Genomic DNA, 15,221 nt, shown 5'->3' on the forward strand with positions numbered 1-15,221 from the left:
TGGTGTATAAGTGGCACATTTTCTTAATCCAGTCTATCATTGATAGACATTTGGGTTGGTTCCAAGTCTTTGCTATTGTGAATGGTGCCATAGTAAACATATGTGTGTATGTGTCTTTATAGCAGCATGATTTATAATCTTTTGGGTATATACCCAGTAATGGGATGGCTGGGACAAATGGTATTTCTTGTTCTAGATCCTTGAGGAATCGCCACATTGTCTTCCACAATGGTTGAACTAGTTTACAGTCCCACCAACAGTGTAAAAGTGTACCTATTTCTCCACATCCTCTCCAGCACCTGTTGTTTCCTGACTTTTTGATGATCACCATTCTAACTGGTGTGAGATGGTATCTCATTGTGGTTTTGGTTTGCATTTCTCTGATGGCCAGTGATGATGAGCATTTTTTCATGTGTCTGTTGGCTGCATAAATGTCTGCTTTTGAGAAGTGTGTGTTCATATCCTTTGCCCACTTTTTGATGGGGTTGTTTGATTTTTTTCTTGTAAATTTGTTTGAGCTCTTTGTAGATTCTGGATATTAGCCTTTTGTCAGATGAGTAGATGGTAAAAATTTTCTCCCATTCTTTAGGTTGCCTGTTCACTCTGATGGTAGTTTCTTTTGCCGTGCAGAAGCTCTTTAGTTTAATTAGATCCCATTTGTCAATTTTGGCTTTTGTTGCCATTGCTTTTGGTGTTTTAGACATGAAGTCCTTGCCCATACCTATGTCCTGAATGGTATTGCCTAGGTTTTCTTCTAGGGTTTTTATGGTTTTAGGTCTAACATGTAAGTCTTTAATCCATCTTGAATTAATTTTTATATTGTAGGGATATACAGATCCATCATCCTCAGCAAACTATCGCAAGTACAGAAAACCAGTTTCAGCTTCCTACATATGGCTAGCCAGTTTCCCAGCACCATTTATTAAATAGGGAATCCTTTCCCCATTTCTTGTTTTTGTCAGGTTTGTCAAAGATCAGATGGTTGTAGATGTGTGGTATTATTTCTGAGGGCTCTGTTCTGTTCCATTGGTCTATATCTCTGTTTTGGTACCAGTACCATGCTGTTTTGGTTACTGTAGCCTTGTAGTATAGTTTGAAGTCAGGTAGCATGATGCCTCCAGCTTTGTTCTTTTGGCTTAGGATTGTCTTGGCAATGCGGGCTCTTTTTAGGTTCCATATGAACTTTAAAGTAGTTTTTTCCAATTCTGTGAAGAAAGTCATTGGTAGCTTGATGGGGATGGCATTGAATCTATAAATTACCTTGGGCAGTATGGCCATTTTCATGATATTGATTCTTCCTGTCCATGAGCATGGAATGTTCTTCCATTTGTTTGTGTCCTCTTTTATTTTGCTGAGCAGTAGTTTGTAGTTCTCCTTGAAGAGGTCGTTCACATCCCTTGTAAGTTGGATTCCTAGGTATTTTATTCTCTTTGAAGCAATTGTGAATGGGAGTTCACTCATGATTTGGCTCTCTGTTTGTCTATTATTGGTGTATAAGAATGCTTGAGATTTTTGTACATTGATTTTGTATCCTGAGACTTTGCTGAAGTTGCTTATCAGCTTAAGGAGATTTTGGGCTGAGATGATGGGGTTTTCTAAATATACAATTACGTCATCTGCAAGCAGGGACAATTTGACTTCCTCTTTTCCTAATTGAATACCCTTTATTTCTTTCTCCTGCCTGATTGCCCTGGCCAGAACTTCCAACACTATGTTGAATAGGAGTGGTGAGAGAGGGCATCCCTGTCTTGTGCCACTTTTCAAAGGGAATGCTTCCAGTTTTTGCCCATTCAGTATGATATTGGCTGTGGGTTTGTCATAAATAGCTCTTATTATTTTGAAATACATCCCATCAATACCGAATTTATTGAGAGTTTTTAGCATGAAGCGCTGTTGAATTTTGTCAAAGGCCTTTTCTGCATCTATTGAGATAATCATGTGGTTTTTGTCTTTGGTTCTGTTTATGCTGGATTACATTTATTGATTTTCTTATGTTGAACCAGCCTTGCATCCCAGGGATGAAGCCCACTTGATCATGGTGGATAAGCTTTTTGATGTGCTGCTGGATTCAGTTTGCCAGTATTTTATTGAGGATTTTTGCATCGACGTTCATCAGGGATATTGGTCTAAAATTCTCTTTTTTTGTTGTGTCTCTGCCAGGCTTTAGTATCAGGATGATGTTGGCCTCATAAAATGGGTTAGGGAGGAGTCCCTCTTTTTCTATGGATTGGAATAGTTTCAGAAGGAATGGTACCAGCTCCTCCTTGTACATCTGGTAGAATTCGGCTGTGAATCCGTCTGTTCCTGGACTTTTTTTGGTTGGTAGGCTATTAATTATTTCCTCAATTTCAGAACCTGTTATTGGTTTATTCAGGGATTCAACTTCTTCCTGGTTTAGTCTTGGGAGGGTGTATGTGTCCAGGAATTTATCCGTTTCTTCTAGATTTTCTAGTTTATTTGCGTAGAGGTGTTTATAGTATTCTCTGATGGTAGTTTGTATTCCTGTGGGATGGGTGGTGATCTCCCCTTTATCACTTTTTATTGCATCTATTTGATTCTTCTCTCTTTTCTTCTTTATTAGTCTTGCTAGTGGTCTATCAATTTTGTTGATCTTTTCAAAAAACCAGCTCCTGGATTCATTGATTTTTTGAAGGGTTTTTTTTGTGTCACTATCTCCTTTAGTTCTGCTCTGATCTTAGCTATTTCTTGCCTTCTGCTAGCTTTTGAATGTGTTTGCTCTTGCTTCTCTAGTTCTTTTAATTGTGATGTTAGGGTGTCAATTTTAGATCTTTCCTGCTTTCTCTTGGGGGCATTTAGTGCTATAAATTTCCCTCTACATACTGTTTTAAATGTGTCCCAGAGATTCTGGTATGTTGTGTCTTTGTTCTCATTGGTTTCAAAGAACATCTTTATTTCTGCCTTCATTTCGTTATGTACCCAGTAGTCATTCAGGAGCAGGTTGTTCAGTTTCCATGTAGTTGAGCGGTTTTGAGTGAGTTTGTTAATCCTGAGTTCTAGTTTGATTGTACTGTGGTCTGAGAGACAGTTTGTTATAATTTCTGTTGTTTTACATTTGCTGAGGAGTGCTTTACTTCCAACTCTGTGGTCAATTTTGGAATAAGTGTGATGTGGTGTTTAGGAGAATGTATATTCTGTTGATTTGGGGTGGAGAGTTCTGTAGATGTCTATTAGGTCTGCTTGGTGCAGAGCTGAGTTCAATTCCTGGATATCCTTGTTAACTTTCTGTCTCGTTGATCTGTCTAATGTTGACAGTGGGGTGTTAAAGTCTCCCATTATTATTGTGTGGGAGTCTAAGTCTCTTTGTAAGTCTCTAAGTGCTTGCTTTATGAATCTGGCTTCTCCTGTATTGGGTGCATATGTATTTAGGATAGTTAGCTCTTCTTGTTGAATTGATCCCTTTACCATTATGTAATGGCCTTCTTTGTCTCTTTTGATCTTTGTTGGCTTAAAGTCTGTTTCATCAGAGACTAGCATTGCAACCCCTGCTTTTTTTGTTTTCCATTTGCTTGGTAAATCTTCCTCCATCCCTTTATTTTGAGCTTATATGTGTCTCTGCATGTGAGATGGGTTTCCTGAATACAGCACACTGATGGGTCTTGACTCTTTATCCAATTTGCCAGTCTGTGTCTTTTAATTGGAGCATTTAGCCCATTTATATTTAAGGTTAATATTGGTATGTGTGAATTTGATCCTGTCATTATGATGTTAGCTAGTTATTTTGCTCATTAGTTGATGCAGTTTCTTCCTAGCATTGATGGTCTTTACAATTTGGCATGTTTTTGCAGTGGCTGGTACCGGTTGTTTCTTTCCATGTTTAGTGCTTCCTTCAGGAGCTCTTTTAGGGCAGACCTGGTGGTGACAAAGTCTCTCAGCATTTGCTTGTCTCTAAAGGATTTTATTTCACCTTCACTTACGAAGCTTAGTTTGGCTGGATATGAAATTCTGGGTTGAAAATTCTTTTCTTTAAGAATGTTGAATATTGGCCCCCACTCTCTTCTGGCTTGTAGATTTTCTGCCGAGAGATCCGCTGTTAGTGTGATGGGCTTCCGTTTGTGGGTAATCTGACCTTTCTCTCTGGCTGCCCTTAACATTTTTTCCTTCATTTCAACTTTGGTGAATCTGACAATTATGTGTCTTTGAGTTGCTCTTCTCAAGGAGTATCTTTGTGGTGTTCTCTGTATTTCCTGAATTTGAATGTTGGCCTGCCTTGCTAGGTTGGGGAAGTTCTGCTGGATAATATCCTGCAGAGTGTTTTCTAACTTGTTTCCGTTCTCTCCGTCACGTTCAGGTACACCAATCAGACGTAGATTTGGTCTTTTCACATAGTCCCATATTTCTTGGAGGCTTTGTTCATTTCCTTTTACTCTTTTTTCTTTAAACTTATCTTCTCACTTCATTTCATTCATTTGATCTTCAATCACTGATACCCTTTCTTCCAGTTGATCGAACGGGTTACTGAAGCTTGTGCATTCGTCATGTAGTTCTCGTGCCATGTGTTTCAGCTCCATCAGGTCATTTAAGGACTTCTCTACACTGGTTATTCCAGTTAGCCATTCGTCTAATCTTTTTTCAAGGTTTTTAGCTTCTTTGCGATGGGTTTGAACTTCCTCCTTTAGCTCGGAGAAGTTTGATTGTCTGAAGACTTCTTCTCTCAACTCGTCAAAGTCATTCTCCATCCAGCTTTGTTGTATTGCTGGCGAGGAGCTGTGTTCTTTTGGAGGAGAAGAGGAGCTCTGATTTTTAGAATTTTCAGCTTTTCTGCTCTGTTTTTTCCCCATCTTTGTGGTTTTATCTACCTTTGGTCTTTGACGATGGTGATGTACAGTTGGGATTTTGGTGTGGATGTCCTTTCTGTTTGTCAGTTTTCCTTCTAACAGTCAGGACCCTCAGCTGCAGGTCTGTTGGAGTTTGCTGGAGGTCCACTGCAGACTCTGTTTGCCTGGGTATCAGCAGTGGAGGCTGCAGAACAGTGAATATTGCTGAACAGCAAATGTTGCTGCCTGATCATTCCTCTGGAAGCTTCATCTCAGAGGGGTACCTGGCTGTGTGAGGTGTCAGTTTGCCTCTACTGGCAGGTGCCTCCCAGTTAGGCTACTCAGAGGTCAGGGACCCACTTGAGGAGGCAGTCTGTCTGTACTCAGATCTCGAACTCTGTGTTTGGAGAACCACTACCCTCTTCAAAGCTGTCATACGGGGACATTTAAATCTGCAGAGGTTTTTGCTGCCTTTTGTTTGGCTATGCCCTGCCCCCAGAGGTGGAGTCTACAGAGACAGCAGGCCTCCTTGAGCTGCAGTGGGCTCCACCCAGTTCGAGCTTTCAGGCTGCTTTGTTTACCTACTCAAGCCTCAGCAATGGTGGTCGCCCCTCCCCCAGCCTTGTTGCTGCCTTGCAGTTTGATCTCAGACTGCTGTGCTAGCAATGAGCGAGGCTCAGTGGGGGTGGGACCCTCCGAGCCAGGCGTGGTATATAATCTCCTGGTGTGCCATTTGCTAAGACCCTTGGAAAAGTGCAGAGTTACGGTGGGAGTGACCCGATTTTCCAGGTACCATGTGTCACAGCTTTGCTTGGCTATGCAAGGGCATTCCCTGACCCCTTGTGCTTCCCGGGTGAGGTGATGCCTCACCCTCCTTTGGCTCTTGCTGAGTGTGCTGCACCCACTGTCCTGCATCCACTGTCCGACATACCCCAGTGAGATGAACCCAGTACCTCAGTTGGAAATGCAGAAATCACCTGTCTTCTGTGTCGCTCATGCTGTAGCTTTTCCTACGTTTTTTAGTTGTATACTCTTTAATGCTTCTTCATATGACAATAATTTTGGCATATTATTTTCTAAAGAGAGAATAGGAAGATAGTTCTGTCTTCTTTCTAGCACAGTTGATCAAAATTTGTTTTTTTATTATTGATAGTTAGGATTCATAAATCATGAGGCCCCACATACAGATGTACTTGCTTTTGTGATAATGCCACAGGTTTGTGCCCCAGCCACTCAGGAATTCTGATAAACTCCAGCATGAGGAATTTATCAGAACATGGAATGTTTCCATGGGTATGTTCACAGTGCAATACAACCTCTAGCCCTGCACCTTTATGTCATGATGCCAAGTAAGTTGGCACAGTTGGTAGTAAGTGTACTCCCAGAGTCATTTCTACATTGAGACAGCTAGCAATAACTTAACTATACTCCAAATGAAATATAACAAGCCCAATTAATAGCTTTCCCAATTCAGCTTCCTATTAGCTAGATCCCTATTAGCTAAACACCCATGGACACTTAGGCACCACTGACATGAAGGGAAGCATGATGAAGGTAGGTTGAGGTGGAAACAGACTACCTGCTTTAACAAACTCTGATTAAAATATGTTACTTTAGAAAGTTTTACAAAAACATCATAAGAATCTTTGAATACATTGCCAGGTGCCTCTCCTGGAACCTTAGAAGTGGTCTCTGGAATGAGGGTCCTTGACATTTAAAGCTTTATTGGCATAAAAATAAATTGATCACTGCTTAGATTATAAATTTATTTAGGATGGTGATGGAAATTACAGGTAATCCACCCTACTTACCCCTTAGAGCTTAAAAGAGAGTGCTGCATAGTAATTAAGGGCATAAATTGTGGAGCCAGTAGTTCTGGGTTCGAGTTCTGGCTATGCAATTTAGGAGTTCTGTGGTTCTGGGCAAACCATCTAACCCTCAGCCTTTTCATCTATAGAATGAGGATAATAATAGTGTTGACATGATATGCATAAAGTGTAAAGCACATAACAGGCACTCAATATATGCTGGTTGTTTTTTATTTTTTGGAGGGGAGAAGAATTAGCTTCCAGCTTCTGGAGTGGCAGAGTGAAGGTAAAAGGGAGAGTGTCATGAAGGAGAGGATATTTGATCTGGATCTTCAAGTTCCAATACGATCTAAATATTTGAAATGGGGGTGCATGTTACAGCAGAGATGTGTCCAGTTTGGCCGGAGTACAGGGTGCCAGAAAGTTTGACATGCATTTGACAAGATAATTTGGGGCCAAGGACGGTGGTGAGTACTAGACTTTATTTCCCATGGTTTAACATAATTAGATCTATGATTTTGAAACATGAATTTTTTTTTATTATACTTTAAGTTCTAGGGTACATGTGCACAACTTGCTGATTTGTTGCATATGTATACATGTGCTGTGTTGGTTTGCTGCACCTCGTCATTTACATTAGGTATTTCTCCTAATGCTATCCCTCCCCCAACTCCCCACCCCATGACAGGCTCTGGTGCGTGATGTTCTCTGCCCTGTGTCTAAGTGTTCTTATTGTTCAATTCCCACCTATGAGTGAGAACATGCGGTGTTTGGTTTTCTGTCCTTGCGATAGTTTGCTCAGAATGATGGCGAAACATGAATTTTAAGACATGGGAGAGGACTGCTGAAGAGTGAGAACATGGAGTCAGGAATGGAGTCAGAAGACCCATTAGGAGGTTATCGAAACAGTCTAGGCAGGAGGTGATGAAGACTGGAACTAGGCAGCGTCAGAGACTCACACACACACACACACACACACACACACACATCACTCCACATGCATGCAAACACACATCTAGAATAACAGACTGCACATTTATGGCATGGTTACCCTGTATCTCTCTGAATTGTTTATCCTGATTTCTTTTTTTTGTTTGTTTTTTTGTTTATCCTGATTTCTGCTGGGACTTGACAAATAGGAGATCAGCCTGGCAGAGCTGTCGCCAGTGCCAGGCTGAAACTGTGCCCTTTTAGACATGCTGGGTTCTTGCGTGACAGAATCATGCTCCCTGGGTTACTTTCAGTGCTGGCTGCAGCTGGCTGACTTATCTTCACATCTGAGTAGGCTCTTTCTGGGGGCCTGTGGGAGCTGCCAGCAAGTGCTGGCCTCCATCAGGCTGATGGGCAGTGCAATTTATTTTATGCTGAAATGACATCAGGGTGACAATGCCTCTTGCAGCAGACAGTTTGGTTTCTGTAATTGCTAGCCTGGGGACAGGGGAAGAGGTCCCTCTCTCAACTCAACATCTGCCAGATTAGCAGGGACACAGGGACAGGCTCCTTTGGAAACAGAGGTTCAGAGACACCTCTCCTGTCCACCTGTCCTGGAGCCTTTCAGCCCACAATCTTGTACAGTGGCTCTTCTGAGCCCGGCAGGAGGCAGAAATGAAGTGATTTGGGGCCCAAAGCATTAACCAGTCCGGATGTGGAATTTTGCTCAAAGGTTTTTATCTCGTTTGAACCTAGCACTATTCTGGAAATTTCTGTCCATTGATTCACGAGCCTGTTGCAAACCCAATAAATCATTAATGGTGATCCCTACACGTCCAGTTTTAAGATACAGAACATGGAGGCATAGATTGCTTCAGAACAGGCAAAATGGAAGTTAGAGTTCCTAGTTACAGATTATATTAGATTTTCATGAGACAATCTTCTCCTCCCCTATTTGTCTATATTTGCATCTTTATAGCAGTTGTATAGTGCTTAATATAGTTTTTGGCACATCAATTAGTACTAATTTGTTGACTGACTGATTGTATTCTGAGATGAATAATAATTTGAACCAGGTAACTAGTTTCTATTATTTTACTGTGAGAAGGAGGGAAAAGATCAGTACATGTCTTTAGTTATTCATTTATTCATTTCATAAATATTTACTGAGTGCTTACCAAGTCCTAGGCACTGTACTTGTGCTGAAGATAAAACATCAGATAGGCTACAGCTCCTGACTCAAGGAGTTACAGCCTTGTGAGAGATAGATAACTACATAACACATTACCACAGGGAAGTGCCTGGTGCAATGGGAACATGTTCCAGGGGCACTTAACCCAGGCAAAGAATGCAGGAGGTGGTCAGGGAAGGCTCCTGATGTCTCACCAGGGATGTGAGGGAAGAGTGAGAGCCAGCCACGTGAAGAGTGGGTGGGAGGTGAAGGCAAGACCAATTCATGGTCAGGACACCAAAGAGCTTCTGGTCTAGGGAAAGAGTTGGACAAAGAGAAAGTAATGATTGCAATCATGTGTATGTACTGAGTGGGAGAAGGAATGGGGGCTTAGAGCTTTTACCAATTAAGATTCTTTAGAGGTAAACAATTGAATTGATTCCAGCTAGGTCAAGATGAAGGACATCATGTTTGTTCACAGTTTCAATGGGAAACCTGAATAACCAGGCAGTGCCAGGGTCACCACTACTGGTAAGTCATCTTGGATTTTGTCTCTAAGACAATGAATGTTGTAAGCTCTGACTGCCTAGTCTCTGTGTGACTGTACTCATGTCTTCTGCTTCCTAGGATGAAGAACCTGATTGGCCCAGATTGGGTCAGGTATCTCTACCCTTTCACCAATCAGGCATGGGCAGGGAATAGGAGGGTGGTGGATATAGCCAATGAGAAACCTCTGTGAATCCTATAATCAGCCTCCTTTTCTCCCCTTCCTTTTTCTTTTCTTTTTTTCAAGAGTGCAACTAGGAAGGGAGGACACTTCATCAAGAGTAGGTGCAGCTGGCAGGTAGGAAGTCAGAGAAGGTTTCCTAATGTCTGCACTGAATCTTTTTAGGTCTAGAGCAATCTGGCCTTTATTTGCAAGGCCCGTGGGTTTCTTTTTTTCCATGACAACCATGCCTATTAATGGATCTCACACAACCAGCTCTAGCACTACTGAACATCAGTGGATTATCCAATGTCTCTGACAAACTCTGGAGATGGCAGAGGTCTGAGAATTCTCTAGGCTTGTAACTTGAGGGGGTTGAAGGTAGAGGGAAGAAGGTACGTGTGGAAGGGTGAGGCAGTGGAGAAACTCTCCAGACATCAGGAGGACAAAGAGAAATGTGCTACTACTTTCTGTAGTCTAATTTGGGTTTATCCGAATGAATAATTTCCTTAGGCAGCCAGGAGGAGTCTTACGCCTGCTGAGACCAAGACCACTCAGAATTCACCCTGTTGTTCTGACAGCTTTAAACAGAAATCAAGCTTGGCTTTGGGGCCTTTGGGGTCCTTCACTGCTTCACTCTGTCTCCAGGCCCAGGAAAGAATTCCCAGGGTCTGGGGGCATGCTCTGCCCTGTCTTTGCAGGTACATGAAAATGGCAGATGAGTCCACAGCCACTCACCTCTCTTCACTTGCTCACCAGGCAAATGGCTTAATACTCCCTGGCCTGGAGAGTGAGGAATCTGACCTTGAATCAACATCTCTACCCACTCTACCTGGGCAGGGCATCCTCCAGCCTTTTTTTTTTTTTTTTTTTTGAGACAGAGTTTCGCTCGTTTTGCCCATGCTGGAGTGCAATGGTGTGATCTCGGCTCACTGCAACCTCGGCCTCCTGGGTTCAAGCGATTCTCCTGCCTCAGCCTCCTGAGTAGCTGGGATTACAGGTGCGTGCCACCACAACCAGCTAATTTTGTATTTTTAGTAGAGATGGGATTTCACCATGTTGACCAGGCTGCTCTCGAACTCCTGACCTCAGGTGATCCACCCGCCTTGCCTCCCAGAGTGCTGGGATTACAGGCATGAGCCACCATGCCCGAACCCTCCAGCCTCTTATTTATCCCCCTGGGTGCTCTTGGCCAGTTGGGTGGGCAATTGCTCTCATCCTCTTAGAATCCTAGACTCATAGACAACCAAATCTAGAAGGCATCTCAGATACCTTTAGACTATCTTAACTTTACAGAAAAGGAAGATGCCCCCAGAGAGAGGATGAGACTTTCCCAAGGTTAAGCAGCTAATTGGTGACAGGACTGACACTAGAACCAAGAGCTCTTGAAGCCCAGTTGAGCCATCAGTTACGTTGACTCTCACACCTCTACTTTCTGTTGGGAGTACTGAGTATGCTGGGATCCAGAGACAGCTTTCTCTCTTGCTGTCACCCCCCGCAAAGGTCAGAGTTGGTTTCAAGACAGCCCCATGGGGAAGGAACAACCCTTGCACCTCCCTCCCTTCTATGAAGCATTTTTCCTTGGATGAGGAGCTCTTGGTCTAGGAATCAGACCTAGGCTTTGCTGAGCAAAGGGAGCAGACCTAGGCTTTGCTGAGCAAAGGGAGCCACCTGATTCTAAGGAAGAGCTCCTTAGGCTTTTGTTACCAATTTAAGGATCTCCTGGCCCCAGGCCCTGACTGGCCCTGAGGACAAGTTTGCTCTTCGCTGAAGGCCCCTCATCATGTCTGAATACAGAAGAGAAAAGAAGTGAACTGGTGGGGTTAGCCCAGGGGTCTCCAATCCCTGGGCCACAGACCCATGCCAGTCCATGGCCTGTTAGGAACTGGGACCAGCTAGGAGCCTGTTAGGAACCAGCAGGGGGTGATTGGTGGGCAAGCGAGCATTACTCTCTGAGCTCCACCTCCTGTCAGATCAGCTGTGGCATTAGATTCTCATAGGAGCAGGAACCCTACTGTGAACTGTGCATGTGAGGGATCTAGGCTGTGCTCCTTATGAGAATCTAATGCCTGATGATCTAAGGTGGAACAGTTTTATCCTGAACCATCCCCCAGCTGGCCCCCGCTGTCTGTGGAAACATTGCCTTCCTCAAAACCAGTCCCTTGGTGCCAAAAAGGATGGTGACTGCTGGGTTAGCCCATTTGTCAGCTTGGAGGCTTGTTCTCTGGGCAATTTTGTAGGAACAGGGTGGTAACAGTAGTGGTCCAAGATGACCTGGGGATCCTGGTCATTCAGGGATGATGTGACCTGTTCCAGGTCAGCCCCTTTACCTGCTTCTGGACACCAACAGGTGCTTCAGATGAGAGAGGAGCTGAACCTATCAAACTCTTCCTTTCTTTTAAGAGTGGGCTTGAAATGCCAACCTTACAACTCCAAGGGCAATGTTTGTGTCTCCTTTTTAGAGAGTGTTCTTTAGAGAGAGATGATTTTTTTTTTTCTTTTAGTACTGGACAAGGTGGAGTGATCAAAGGAAATATTTACAGTCTCACATACAAATAATTTGGAAACCTTTAAAAACTACTAGAAATTCTTATTTAATACAACCTCTTGAGTATTGGGCTTTCTAAAACTCCCCAGGTATTTCTAATGTACAGCCAAGGTTGCAAAACCACTGGTCTTAACTAAGACCACACTGGAATGTTATTTTTATGAGAGTAGGGACTTGGTCTCTTTTGTTCACCGCTATGTTCACAGCACTAATAAAGGTAACTGGCATATAGGAAGTCTTACTCAAAAAGCCTTTGTTGATGAGCAAATGAATGAATCCTTTGTGTATTACTGGGTGTATGCTCATCATTTCATCAACTCTTCCTGAGAAAGTGATGTTGGAAGGGCATAGAGAGACCATCTCTGTCTTGGACAGGGAAGGACGGAATGAGTTGTGTCTGGGCTCTGACCAATGTGAAGTTAAAATGATGTAAATAGGACAGGACAAAGCCTGCTGGCACATGGGAAGAGCTCTTGGTCCACAGTGCCTGTGAAGGAGGCCAGGTTGAGAACGTGATGACAACTTTTGTATTTAATTAATGGCTACAGAGGGATCAGGAGCATAATTTAATGGAGGCTAAGATTACCCACTGGCTGGGGAAAGCTCAGCTCAAAGGAAGCATCTGGAGGCACTATTTATGTAATACAACATGGAATAAAGCCTTGTTGAGAAGTAGGCAGAAGATTGCCTTTCACTGCCCAGAGTTTTTGTGAGACATTTGAGACAACTAAAGTCTGAGAGGCATGGGGATGGTCTATTGTGCAGGCTGCAGCTGCACCTGAGAGTCCAAGGGCTCTTCCTGCATCCAGGGCACTGTCTCCATGGAGACTCGAGGAGCTCATCCTCTCCCTCCTCTTCTGTCTTCCATTCTGTGTTGTGTGGGGAGCTATATAGTGGGTTCCAAGGGGGAAGAATTAACACAGAACCCACATAGAGGGAATGAAAGAGGGACACTGAGTGTGAGAGGACAGAGCATAAGCTGAGAGTGTGAGGGTGATGGGGATACAGGGAACATGTGTCATGGGGGCAGAGTCTGTTCAGGGGCAGCTTTCCGAGGGCAGGCAGGGTGGAAATGCTATAAAAAATGGAAGAGACATCAACGGATAGAAAGATTTGAATGTGTGTTTGAAGTAGACAGCATGGGAAGTTCAGAGGTTCTGCTCCAGTAACAGGGAGAGGGAACAAATAACTATCTGTCAGTGACCTGCTCTGTGATTGGCAATATGCATATGTTTCCTCAGTTAATCCTCACAATTCCCCTATGAGGTAGGGAGTGTTAACTCATCTTACAGCTGAGTGTGCTGAGGCTCAGAGGGATGGAGTGGCTTGCCTAAGGTAATCAAGCCAAGTAAATGGAGACTTAGATTACACCTAAATTTGCCTGTCTCCAAAGCATGAGTTCAGAGAGGAGAAGCGTAGATGCTCAAATTTTGTCTCAGTGTTTAAAGAGGCTAACTCCATGTTGATATAAGTAATGCAGGTGGGAGTGTCTTCCTTCCAATTGCCCAGTCTATAGACTTTCTGTATAGAGGAGAAAACAGACTATCTGGAGGATATGAATGACTTGCCGGCGTAAACACATCACTGGTCCAACTTGATTTTCCAAGGTTTTGCCTTCCAGGTTCTCTTATGATGGAACACTCCCCTAAACAGAGGAGGGCAAATCCTTCCAATGCCAAACAGTCGGGGAAGAATTTCCAGGTTATGAAGAAAACTAACTCCCCACATCCATTTTTTTCTTTTCATCTGGAAATGTGAAGCAGTTGTTGATAACCACTAGAGTGGAAAGAGACCAGGCCCAGGAGACATGACATCTGAATTCTAGGCTTGCCTCTGACACTGTCTCTCCAGCACCCCTTTCTCCTTCTTTGGGTAAACAGAATCCCCCTTTCCTGTGGGGAACTTCTTCCGTGAGGTTTTGATGAAGCTACTCCGCGGTCATTGTCAGTAAGGGCCCTGTCATCCAGGTCAGAGCTTCTGGTCACTGTCCAGTCAAGTGTGGAGATAAAGAGAGAGACAATTCTGACAATGTTGGAGCACTTGGATCCTGCTGTGGTGGATTCTGTATGTTTCAGTTATATGATTCCACAAGTAACAGATTATTTGCAAAGATGACCCCAGTATTTTCTCCCATCTTTGTGTGCATGCTTTTTTGCAATGAGATTTTGTCTCCTCCCATAGACAAATAGAGTCAATTTTCCCTCCCCTTGAAACTGGGATGGCTTTGTGACTTGATTTGACCAATAAAATGTGGTGGAACTCACACATCTGGCTTCTAAGCTTTCATTTCAAAAGGCCCTGAAGCATCAGGTCTCATCCACTGGGCACCCTGAGACCATCATGCTGTGAAAAAGCCTGATTTAGTCCCCTCGAGGATGGAAGAACACATGGAGAGAGGGACCCAGCTGACCCATCAGGTTAATGAAGCCACAGTGAGCTCAGGCAAGACTGGAAGAACCATCTAGTTAACCCACAGAATAATGAGGGACAATAAATTGTTAATGGTTTTTAGTCACTAGTTTCGGGGTGGTTCGTTATGCAGCAATAGATAATTGATTCATGAGAGCACAGTCACCAACTTACTCCGTGACCTTGTGTATCAATCACAGTTCTTGATGTTAAGCAAAACAAGATCAGCTTTTGCTAATTTGATCTGTATAGTAATTTATCTAAAGGATATTGAATCATCAGAAAGGCTGAAATACCATGATCAGAGCTACTCAGACAGAAACATGTTCCTAAATTTGCCGCCATCAGCATCCCTCCATGGTTATGCCACAAGTTCAATTGTGTTCAGTTGTGATGCCAGAGTGACAGAGAATCCTTTACTATCCTTGCTTCTTTGCATCACTAGCTTCTGATTCAAAGTGTCGAGGGTGGTGCTTCTGATTGGACAACTCTAGGGCAAGTGTCTGCATCCTAGCTACAAGGGAATCTAGGAAAGTAAATATCTGTCATTTCAAGCTGTTATAATGGGAGGCAGACTTGTAAGATGGTGATTTTTCTAAATGTAGAAAGCGAGCCAAAAAGCAATGACCAACATTCTCTATAGTCCACCCCTTTTCCGAATCATCAATGCACCCCATTCTTTCCATATTCATATTTCTGAAAGAAAAATTTTCTTCCTAATAGAATTCAGTTATCTCCTGCTTAATCAAAACCAGCTCATCTTCTCTCTAGATTCTCATCAGATACTGCATCTAGCTTCAAGTTTAGGATCTGTGGTTGATATTTATTTATCCTCCAGCTTTGGCATGTATTTGCATTAATATTCTGTAATTTA

Source organism: Pongo abelii, chromosome 1, assembly GCF_028885655.2.
Source record: "Pongo abelii isolate AG06213 chromosome 1, NHGRI_mPonAbe1-v2.0_pri, whole genome shotgun sequence".
Classification (NCBI taxonomy): domain Eukaryota; kingdom Metazoa; phylum Chordata; class Mammalia; order Primates; family Hominidae; genus Pongo; species Pongo abelii.